Raw genomic sequence first — 11,064 nt, forward strand, 5'->3', positions numbered from 1 at the left:
TTATTAGACTTTGAAAGTCTAATCCTGTCCATTCTTTGATGTTGCGCAGCCAGGTCATTTGTCGTCTACCCGGACCGCGTCTTCCTTCTATTTTCCCTTCCATAATAAGTTGAAGGAAGTTATTTATACCTGTCGTGTCTAAATATGTGTCCAAGATAAGATGTTTTACGTCTCTTGACAATTTCTGTGAGTTCATGTTCTCTACTCATACGCCTTAAAACTTCTTCATTTCTAACGCGGTCGGTCCATGGAATTTTCAGCATACGACGAAATACCCACATCTCAAAGCTCTATAAACGTCGTAACGAGCTGACTGTTAACGTCCAAGCTTCCACGCCGTGCAACAGTACACTATATACATAACACTTTATCATGCGGTATCGTAGGGACAGATCAAGATTGCGGGCAGTGAGTAACTGTCGCATCTTTAAGAAGGTGTTTCTTGCCTGTTCTATTCTACATTTAATCTCTTGTTCTTGGTCTAAGGTTTCATGTATCCAACATCCTAGGTACTTAAACTTTTTCACTTGTTCAACGAGATTGTTGTTGACTAGCAAGTTTATAACTGGTGTGTGCTTTTTTGAAATTACCATTGTTTTAGTTTTTTTTACATTCACCTTGAGACCATATAGTTCTCCTTCTCGCACTACTTTGGTTAACAGAATTTGTAGTTCTTCTTCACTGCCAGCAATCAGTACGGTATCATCGGCGTACCTGATGTTGTTCACAATTTTTCCATTGACTTTTATGCCTTCTTGTGCTTCATCTAGAGCTCGTGCAAAAATTTCCTCTGAGTACAAGTTGAATAATAATGGTGATAATATACAACCTTGTCTAACTCCTCTTTGGAAGCTTATGGTTTCAGTATCACCCATTTCGGTTCTAACAGGCGTTTTGATTCCAGTAGAGTTCACGTATTGTATTAATGTCGTTTGGATCCAGGTTCTTTTTTTGCAAGCAACCCATTAGCTGATCATGCTTGACTTTGTCAAAAGCCTTTTCATAGTCTATAAAGCACAAGTAGACATCTTTTTGTTGATCCCGACACTTTTTCATGAGAACAATGACACTGAACAAAGCCTCTCGAGTGCCCATACTGTTTCGAAAGCCAAATTGTTCCGGACCCATATCTTCTTCGCATTTTTTGTAAATTCTGTTACGGATAATTTTTACAAATAGTTTCAAAATATGGGGCATGAGACTTATTAATCGAAAGGCATAAGACATTTTTTTGCGTAGTTTGATTTAGGTATAGGTACAAACGTAGACGTTAACCATTCTTGTGGAATTGTACCAGTCTTGTATATACTATTGAAGAGTCTTTACAATAGTTCTAAATTGTCTTCTTCCAAAAGTTGTATAATTTCACTATGGACGTAGTCAGGTCCAGAGGCTTTTCCGGTTTTCATATTTTTTAAGGCGTATTTTATTTCTGATGTGAAGATGGGCAAGTCGTTATTTTCGATGTTTGTTTGTCTATCAAGATTTATTGTTTTATTGTCTGAGAATAGGTTTTGTATGTATGCTCGCCATTCAACGCTGCCGAGCGTTTCTGATCCCACACATTTCTTTAATTTTTTTATGGAGAAGTCTATCATCATGTTTATTCTACAGGTCTTCTATTTCTTCGCAAGTTTCTGCAAGCCACTTTTCTTTTGCTCCCACTATCATTTTTCTTATTAAACTTTGTATTTATTTATATTTATTCCAGTCTTTGTTCTTGTGTTGTCGTCTCATTTCTAATATTTCATTAGTTATCCATGGTTTCTTGCCTCTGATTTGTGGGTTTAAGGTGATCTTCAGCTTTTAGAAATACAGTCTTAAGTTCTCTCCATATTTGGTTTAAGTCGTCGGATTCTTCTGATAAATCAGTTTTCTTTTGTCTGTTTTTAAGTTCTCGACATTCGTGGTTAAGTTCTTGTGATATTTTCTGTTTTGTTTCTACGTTCTTGAGTAAGCTCATGTCTGATGTCTGTTCTCTCTTCTTTCTTTTGATGCTTTTTAATGCATTTTTAAATTTAGCGACAAGCAAGGTATGGTCGGAAGGGACATCTGCATCGGGATTGAAACAGCCTACCTTTTCCCACTTTCGCATTGAGGTCTCCCATTATTATAGTTATTTCGTTCTTTTTTGTAAGCTGCATCAATCCTTGTAGGTCTCCGTAGAACTCTTCTATTTCAGTGTCGGGTTTATCAGTTGTTCAGGGAGCATATACCTGTATGATATTGATGTCGATTGGACTTCCATGTAATTGTAGAAGTAGCATACGATCCGAGTGGTAGATCACATTTTTAATGCATTTTTCTATACCTTTGTTTACTATGATACCAACGCCATTCCAGTGCGGTCTTTGATTGTTACCTGAGTAGTATATTGTCTTGTTGTCAATTTTCATTGTTCCTGAGTTAGGCCACCTCATCTCACTGATGCCAAGAATACTAATGTCAACTCTATTCATTTCTTGGATGGTGTTGTGTATTTTGCCGGCTTCAAACATACTGTTGACATTCCAGGTTCCAATTTGTATTGTTAGTCTATTTTTAACTCTTTCCACTTTCGGGTGGGTCCTAGCTTTCTTCGCGGGGATTCTTTAAATCAATCACTGAAAAAAATTGAAAACATATTATTTCAACTCAGACAAAAGAACCGACCAGATGTAAAATAGAAATTGACGGAAATAGCAGTGGAAATCGAATATTTAGGGATCACACTCTCTAGTCACGGTGATGTAGAAGATGTAAAAACAAATACAGGAAGCCAATAGAGCAGCAGTAGAGTCAACAATACAATATGAAGGAACAAACACATTAGGATGAAAACTAGACAAGAATTTACATAGCGGATATAAGACCATTAATAACATACACGGTAGAAACAAGATCTGATACATGCAAAACACAAAGGATGTTGAGGACAACAGAAATGCATATTTTAAGAATCACTGGAAACACTGAATGGATTGAAAATGAAGTGACGAAATCAGAACAGAGAAGAAAACACTACTGTTCTGAAAGAAAAAAAAAATCGGTTTCTGTTGCTGAGTTGTCATCAAAAAGCTTGCTTGCGATGTGCGAAACATGGTGGAAACATCAACATGAAGCAGTTATAAGATTCAAGGAGTTTTATTCAGTGATTGTGCATGCTCTCGAAGAACTCCAATCTAGCCAGAATAAACAAATATCGCAACAAACCGTCCAAATGTTTACCACACTTCGATCTTGTTTGTTGGGTGCCTAGTGATTCTTCAAAAAGTCCTGAGCTATACATTGTCGCTATCAAAGGAACTGCAGGCAATTAACATAGATGTCATAAGACCATTCAACCACGTGGATGATGTTGTTAATGCTTTGCAACTTTAAAGATATAAAATTGACGAAGTGTACCTCTATCTCTATAAAGTAGCAAAGGTGTTACCTACTAGAAGAAAATGGTGGTATACTGCTTATGTCTTATATCGTTGGAAGGCAGATGAATCGTTCTAATATTCCTGCGGCTGATATAACCAAATATTTCAAAATAAATTTATTGATCTCATTTCTCGATCATACAGTTCAACAGTTCAATAACTGATTGAATGGTTTGCAAAAAAGGGTAGAGTACTGCCCTAAAAAAAACACATCGTGTGGAAAACGCTATGACTCTTACCTTCCCCACCCCAAAATCAGCGTTGGAAAGCTTAGATATGTTCGACCAAAAAATATATATGTATCCGAATATTTACACATTGTTGCAAATATTGTAGTCTGGGAGGCAGTGTGAAATTTTGGACAGCTTGGATATTAGTGGACCCTATGTAACCCACAGCTGAATCTTATGTTTGTGCGTCACGGTGTTGCCATACTGTTTTCTTTATTATTTCTTTCATAATTTCAATCAATGTTAAATGTACCTACTAGAATAATAGAATAATTTTATAAGAACGTTGACTTCTCCGTCATTATACCAGGTAGAATGACAAATGAGGTGTCAAATGAACGCTTATAATTCAAGGATGGTACTAAAGGTGAGAAATTAGACCTAGATTGTCTGTCCGTTTGACCGCGAATATAACTCCTCCGTCGCTATACCAGGTAGAATGACAAAAATGAGTTGTCAAATGAAAGCTTATAATCTAAGACATAGTAATAAAGGTAAGAAGTTTGACCTAGGCTGTCTGTCTGTCTGTCCGTCCAACTGCGAATATAACTCCTTTGTCATTTATACCAGGCAGAAAGACAAATGAGGTGTTAAATGAAAGCTTATAATCCAAGGATGGTACTGTAGGTGATAAATTTGACCTAGGCTGTCTGTCCATCCGACCGTGAATATAACTCCTCCGTCATTATACCAGGTAGAATGACAAATGAGGTGTCAGATGAAAGTTTATAATCCAGGGATGGTAATAAATGTGAGAAATTTGACCTAGGACTTCCGGTTTTAGAAATGCGACCAGAAGTACCTGTTTTAAAGTCACTGGAATAGTACAATACTGGAATATATTATTCGACGCGCCTTCACAAGACGAGAATAAATATATACTTTCGGTTTCATGACTGTCTGTCCGTTTGTCTGTCCGTCCGCGAATGATATATCGCTTATACTATTTCGGTGACTTTAAAACAGTACTTACGGTTGCAAATCTAAAACCGGAAGTCCGATGTCAAATTTCTCATCTTTTGTCATTCTACCTGGTATAGTGACGGAGGAGTTATATTCGCGGTCGGACGGACAGACAGCCTAGATAAAATTTCTCACCTTTAGTACCAACCTTGGTTTATAAGCTTTTATTTGACACCTCATTTGTTATTCGACCTGGTATATTGACGAAGGAATTATATTCGCGGTCAGACGGACAGCCTAGGTCAAATTTCTCACCTTTAGTACCAACCTTGGAGTATAAGCTTTCATTGGACACCTCATTTGTCATTCTACCTGGTATAATGACGGAGGAGTTGAGTTTACAAACAGACAGACAAGACGGACGGACAGACAGACGGACGTGGATAATTCAACGTTTTCACATTTTTTCAAAATTGGTGAAAACAACAACATAATAAACTTTACTTAATTGGTGTTTCAAAACTACTTATTTTTTACACATTACACAATATTATAAGGTTTCTAGCAAGTTAAACTTCACAATGTTTTAAAATAATCAAGTAAAAACCTATCTATACATAACATATTACAACATACCTAAAATACACAAATGATACATTTCATACAAATATATCACAAAAAATTGTAATGTGATAGTATGAAAAAATAGAGGATACGGCAACGGTGTTAGATGTCATGCTCGGATCCAATTATGCCAAAATCTACACAGACATTTAGGGTGAACTAATATCCAAGCTGTCCCAAATTTTTACGGTGATTTTGGCACGGATTCTATGAATTTATTTTAGTGGTTATAGTCGGTTCGCTAAACTCAGACGCAACTGGCTAGGTATTTTAGTCGATATTTTTTTTGTTTTTTGCCAATTTTGCAAAAATTGGCAAAATTACTAAATATAAATATTTAGTGATTATTAACTATTTAAAAATTATTTTTTGCCAATTTTGCTAAAATTGGCAAAATTACCGACTAAAATATCTAGAAAGTTGCGTCTGAGTTTAGCGAACAGAGTATAGTACTTGTTTGATAACGAAAATGTCAGCTGGCGCGACTCCTGACTTTTAGGCAAAAAAATAATTATGTAGATGTAATAATAAAAAAGTAGATGATAAAAACCCTAAAACTTATATGTCAAATATTTATCTTCATTCTTCACATCTCTATGGTCTTTTAGAAGCTAGGATATCTGGCTTTTACCCAGGAGATTCCCGGCATCGGAAATATTTTTTAAAATTGACATTTTGATTTAAAAAATAATTGTTTTTATAATACTTTTTTATTATTTAAAACCAAAAACAGAAAATGTATTCTGTAATGCGTACCTATACGGTAGAACTCACTTGTGGAATACAATTATTTCTGTTCTTGTTGTGAAGAATTATAAAAAAAAACGCTGAGACCCGTCGATTTTTATATATAAATCTGCGCTTTTTAAACATTCAAGTTTAAATGTATGAAAGCCTAGTATATAGCCCATATTGTTCATAAGCTTTATTTTTAATGGAACACACTGTATATATTTTTACATTTTTAAAAGCTCCTTAAGGTAGGTATCCATACAACGATTATCCGCGCTCGGTGTAGCTGCTTAAATGGATACGGCATGCGCTCCCCTAGGTACATATAAACTGCAAACCGGTTGAATCGAAGAGGGTGAGCGCCGAGTGGCGATCACCAACGTATCCACTATGTGGAGCTTCTACACCGAGCGCGGATCACCCTTGTATGGATACGTACCTTAACAACCTGATCTCAACGAACTATAATATCATGTAGGGTCTATTATGAATATTACAGAGTGAAATTTCAAAATAATACAGTGTGAAAACCACTTATGGAATATTATTGTTTGAGCTCTTATTTGAGAAAATTATAAAAAATGCTGGTACACGTCAACTTTCAAATTTAAATCTGCGCTTTTTAAAAATAATTTTAAATGTACAGGGTGATTCAATCTGAATATTTTTCTGTTCTTAAAAGCGCATTAATAACTTGATCTTAATAAACTAGATAAATCATGTAGGGTCTATTATAAATTAAAGTCCGGATTATAAGCATGACAGAAAGATCAAAATAAGCACTTATATAAGCAAAAAATAAGCAAAGTTTTTATGAAATAAGCAAGGTTCAAGAAAAAAAAAACGTGTAAGTAAACATTGGATATAATGATATAAATATGAATAAAGGACATTAACATTAAATTACATTTATTTTTGATTATCGTATTATTAACAATAAATAAAAAATTAAGAAAATGTTAAGCTACATATTATATATTATATATATATATAATAAATAGTGGTTAAACCAATAACTTCTCATCTTTTGTTTTAAATATATATATATATATATATATATATATATATATATATATATATATATATATATATATATATATATATATATATATATATATATATATATATATATATCGAAAAATAATTAGCATTAATATATTTTTAATTCACGGCCATTAGCTAAAAAACAATTAACAATACCATGTTTTTCAAATTTTTCTTGTAAAAAGCTATGTCTTCTATCTGTATACATATATTTATACGTAGAAAAAGTACTTTCAACATCTGCAGATGTGATTGGTGCCTAATTATATTTAGACAAATGTACCGGTACTATTTTACAACAATATAATAAATTTGGGCTGTCTGCAGACAAATATTAGTTTATTACATGACAGGTATAACGATGGATTTTCCTGTTTATCTCTTAAGCCTAAGGGATTAAAATTCTTATGGTTTATTGAATTATTAAAGTTTTATAGCTCTGTATAAGTACTTCATAGAATTTTGCTTAAGACAGGAAGTAACACGAAATTTCACTATAGTTTATCATAAGAAGTACAATAAACAAAGATAAGCAACATATCTTTAAAATTAGCATTTTTACTAAAAAGGCTAATTATAAGCAAAAAAAGCAAAAAAATGCAAAATGCTTATAATCCGGACTTTAAATGAATAATGCAACTTGCAATTTAGACAGTGAAACATACGTAGTGTTACTGTATAAAGAACTTCCGTGATTAGAGAGGACTCAATTCACACTCACGCCTGATAACAACAAAAAACTTTCACTGATGAAGACAGTATACTTCCGCTCGATTTCATAATAAAGTTAAAGTGGACTTTAAATTTTAAGTTGGTACCTTTATCAACGGAATTGTAATACACATTAATGTGAACTTTAGTTAATGTTCATTTTAAGTTGATTATGAAACCGGACCTTTCGGTGCTGATGGTGTCGAAAGACGTCATCCGCATCTGACTTAAAAAGCGAATGACGTCTTTCGACATCATCCGCAGCGAAAGGGTTAAAGAAGAATCGCCAACTATAACTGAAATCTCAAAATTTTGAAGTGAATACTTCATCGTTTGGTATGGAATTTTGGCGGGTATAAAGTCGTATTGGGCGTCATTCAAAATCGTGACGCGAGAGCGTCATTTAAATAAATAGTTTAAATTATTTAAGGGTGAAAACAAAGAATATTTCTTGAACCATACCAAAATAATTAACAGCTTCTAAGCAAAATTTGCTTGCAAAATTGATTACCAAATTGGGAGAATAATTAGAACATGGAATATAAAATGCCAAATGCCGTTGGAGATAAATAACTGCTTAATTTTGGCTTGAAGTCGGTTATATTTTCCTGACATATTTGATAGAGGACAAAACAAAAAACTGAATTTGATTGAAAATCATAAATTAACCATTCTGTTTTTTCTTTGTCACCGTTAGCCCTATTTGATTTATTTAACATTTTACATTTTTTTTAATTACTCCTTAAATAATTCAATATTAATTAATGCATTTGAGCGGGACGCGGGCCCCATCAAGTGTGCGGGCCCTAAGCGGCCGCCTAGTCCGCCTAATGGTTAATCCGGCACTGCCTCCCTTCCACTTCCCCACCTCTTATTTTTAAATAGGGAATAGGGGTCGTGTGCTAGCTCTTTTAAAAGGTTATTCAATTCTCTATTCAGTAATATAAACATTAACATAATTGTTTATACAGAGTGCTTCAAGAAAAACTATTTTAATTAAATTAATTGACACAAAAAGAAGAATGTATGTAATTTATTTAAAACAAAATACATTCTACTGCTGTCACAAAACAGAAAAAAATGCTTTTTGATAAATAAACATTGCTTTTCGCTTAATTTCAATGTTCAAGCTACCACCCATCTGCCCCTTGGTAGGTTGAATATTGAATTTAAGCGAAAAACAATATTTATTTGTGAAATAAATATTTTTCCCTGTTTTCTGTCAGTAGTAAAATGTATTTTGAGTTAAATAGTTGCATACATTCTTCTTTTTGTGTCAAATAATCTAATTCAAAATATTTTTTCTTGGACACCCTGTATAAATAATTATGTCAATGTTAATAATATATACCTGAATAGAGAATTGAATAACCTTTCAAATGAGTTAGCACACGATCCCTATTCCCTATTTAAAAATAAGGGGTGGGGAAAATGGAAGGGAGAGGGTTGACAAATGACAGATGTACGTACCGTAAAAATGTGTCCCCCTTAGATCAAAAATCGACCTGTTTCTTCATTTTCTTAAAATATAATAAATACTGCCAAATATCGAGGCGGACTCTTTTCTTTGGCCCACTCTGAATAACAAATTTTGTTATATTCAAATAATAATAATAAATTATAATGTTTGTATGTATCAAAAAAGCATATTACGTTGTTTATGTTTGAGTTTGATAGATACGTCAGAGGCAAACTAAATTTTAAATTATTAAATATTATTTTTGATAGTCAAATTAATTATTATAAAAAAATAAATAAGATGATAAAAAATACAATTTGAGTTTGAGTATAGTTTGAAAGGAATTTATTAATTTTATTTATGAATTTAGTTTTATGATTTTTATGAATATTAATATTATTTCTGAATTTAGATAGGTACTTCGTAATTTCAAAATTAATGTTTTTTACTTGTGTTTCAGTTTTAAATTATTTATAACTCGAAAACGATCAACTTTACAGAAAAATTACCACAGACCTTTTTTGTTCTCACTGATCCAAAGAACCTAAAATAGTATCTGCCCGGGCCGAAAAAAATTATTTTTATAATTTGTTTTATATTTTTTCATAAATAAATGTAGTAATAACTCCGAAATTACGGCATTTAGGATAATCAGTATTTCTTATGGACTTCAAAACGCAAAAATATATAGGGTGTTCCATTTGACATAAGAAAGTTCATTAGGTTTCAAGAAAAACGGAAGATCTGACAACAATGTAAATACCACTGTAATATCGGCTGCATCAGAAGACCCTTACCCACCACAATAAAAAAAATCGTGCAAGCCGTTTTCGAGATATTGGTTCCATACATAAAACTAACTCTGTTCTTTGTATACATATATAATATTATATAAGTACTAAATAAAATAAAATAAATCGAATCGGATCGAATCGAATGGAATCGAATTTAAGCGAATCGAATATAATAGAATATATAAGAAGTATTCACTTCAGTCGACACTCCGCAATTGCCACGCTCTCTTTTCTATATACCTAATTTGTGGTATTATTCCTATAATCTCTAATACATAATACTGTTTATTATGTCAGTTTAATTTTTATTTGTTCATTTACGAATTCCATCGTTTTTGTTTTAACATACAACATATTTTTTAGTTAATCCATACCAAAATATAATTAGACAGTTCATTAAACATAAACAAAAAAATATAGACAATACGTTATTTCAATGAAATATAATTTAAACTAAAATATTTACAACACATAGATACATTAATTTAATTAATGTTAATGACGTATTTGATTTTCAATTAATTGTATTTATTATAAGAAAAATAGAAAGCCGAAAATAATTTTGACCAATAAAATGTTGTAAGCCCTAAAATAACTAAAATAAAATAAAACCATCAGTTTTCACCGCATGAATATGTTCTATAAAAAACATGATCTATATCTATAGTATGTACAGGGTTATTCACTATATTTTGACCCCCCTGTAAACTCCTTTATTTACAGAATTAGAAAAAATGTAAAGTACAAAAGTTATTCGATTTTAAAAATATGATTTTTTGACATATACACACACCGGCAAAATTAGCCGAACACCTTAAAAATGGGACATGTTTGATGTCTCGAATTTCCTAAACCAGTGGTTCGATTTGAGTGATTCTTTTAGTGTGTTATAGCCTTATTATTTAAGAATATCGGTGTAATAATATTGTTGCTAGACAGGTAAGTACCATTTTATACCGGGTGTAACAATCATACTGTGTTTTTTTCTTAAAGTTTGGAACACCCTGTGGAATATTCTAACATATGTAAAATATTAACATTAAAACCCGATGGTAGAGTTAGGCGTCCTTAACATTTTCCTTTTCGGTTCATTTAATTATGAGGGATAATAAAAAAGTTATGTGCGTTAACATCTATCCACGTTTTTCATCAATAAATCC

Source organism: Diabrotica virgifera, chromosome 4, assembly GCF_917563875.1.
Source record: "Diabrotica virgifera virgifera chromosome 4, PGI_DIABVI_V3a".
NCBI classification, from domain to species: Eukaryota; Metazoa; Arthropoda; class Insecta; order Coleoptera; family Chrysomelidae; genus Diabrotica; species Diabrotica virgifera.